Genomic DNA, 1,642 nt, shown 5'->3' on the forward strand with positions numbered 1-1,642 from the left:
TCTCATGGGCTCATGGATCTTAGCCACTCATTCAGATTGGAAATCTACAGAGATTAGACATTCTGGGATGTGGGAAGGAGCTATTAACTACCAGGGAAATAAACTCAACAAAAGATGGAGGGAAACACATTTTCATGGTCACTTTTTAGAGTTCTCAACTTTGTTTTCAGAGAAAGACAGCACCAACCATTGTAAATCTTACCTGACTGCCTTTGAGGAATAACACCATGTAAGAGAGACAGCTGTTCAGGCCAGAAGTGTTTTTTTTTTAAATCATGTTACCTCATCTCAATTTCCTTATTCAATTTCCTATTATTTACCTCTTTCAACCACATGGCCCCTTCCTTCTCCTCCATCCTCCTCATTTATCCTTTTCTTGTCCCTTTATGGCTCCCTACATCTCCATCCCTGTCGAGCCAGATGGCTCCATTTTCCCTCCCTTCACAACATTCCCTTATCATCTTCTTCCTGCCTTCATCATCTCATCCTTCTTCATGGAGTGCATCTAGAAGTCTCCTGAGAAACTCATGCACTCACAACTGGGCCTCTGAGAAGGAGACTGTGTATTCAGATCTCTCCCGCTGGGTTCCTGTCTCAAGGGTAACAAAGACTGGCTGGATAGAAAACCAAGCAGTGGACAACAGTGCTGTTGCCCTGGCCTGATTTATTAGAAGGAACAGAGGAAATCCCTTGCTAGACAAGGAGGCAAGCACGACACCAAAGAGGCACCTGAATCGAGAAGCATATATATACATGGCTTGGACATGCACAAAAGGCAGAGAGTATGTGAAAATACAGACTTGTGACTTCTTCCCAGACTTCTTGTCATCATTGGGCTCCATGAGCTTTTTGTCTTCTGAAGTCCAGTTTCCCTCCAGCCTTATCTCACCTTTCTGGAGTTTTCTCAGACCCTTGCAGTTTTCCCCCTTGTGTCCTGATGTCAACTGGATTATGTTGGCTTACAGATGACTTGTTGCTTGTAGACAGGGTCTGTTAAGAAGAGGCAGCTCACTGGCAGCATGGTCTGGAAGGGTTTCCTGCCCTCCCAGCTCCTCCTTTCCCTTTCTCTCTGCTTCGTGTCTGCCTTGAGATGAGCAGCTACTTGCACCCGACCATGCTGTCTTGGCTTAGACCCAGCACACTGGACTGGCAAGTTTGCCAAAATGAACCTCTGCTCCTTCAGGATGCAGGTGTTGAAGATTTTGTCCTGTCAAGGAGGCCAGAAGCACCTGAGTCACCCCCTTCTGCTCCAGATTCTGCCTGCAGCATTCATCCACAGCCCCATGGAAATGCACCTGTGCTATCATAGGAGCCAGCAGCCCTACCCAGTGATGCAGACACTGAGCTCCTTCCCTAGTTTCTCTGGTAGTCCTATCCCTGAACCCTTGGTGCAGTTCCTGTTTCCCCCACAGCCCATGACCACAGTGTCAAAGAAGGTGAGATGTCAAGCAGGGTTCAGATCAATGAATGAAACTTGAGTTTAGGGAAGTGAATTTGCCTCCTAGTGGAATGCCTTTATTTCATAACCAGGTTGTGCAGGTCAGCACAATTTTAAGCACTTTACATTCATTTTTTTTTTTAGTAGTGGGGATTGAACTCAGGATTCTGTGTTTGCCCACCAGGCAGTAATTCTATTGAGCTA

This window comes from Octodon degus, unplaced genomic scaffold (assembly GCF_000260255.1).
Source record: "Octodon degus isolate 3935 unplaced genomic scaffold, OctDeg1.0 scaffold00599, whole genome shotgun sequence".
In the NCBI taxonomy this organism is placed as follows: domain Eukaryota; kingdom Metazoa; phylum Chordata; class Mammalia; order Rodentia; family Octodontidae; genus Octodon; species Octodon degus.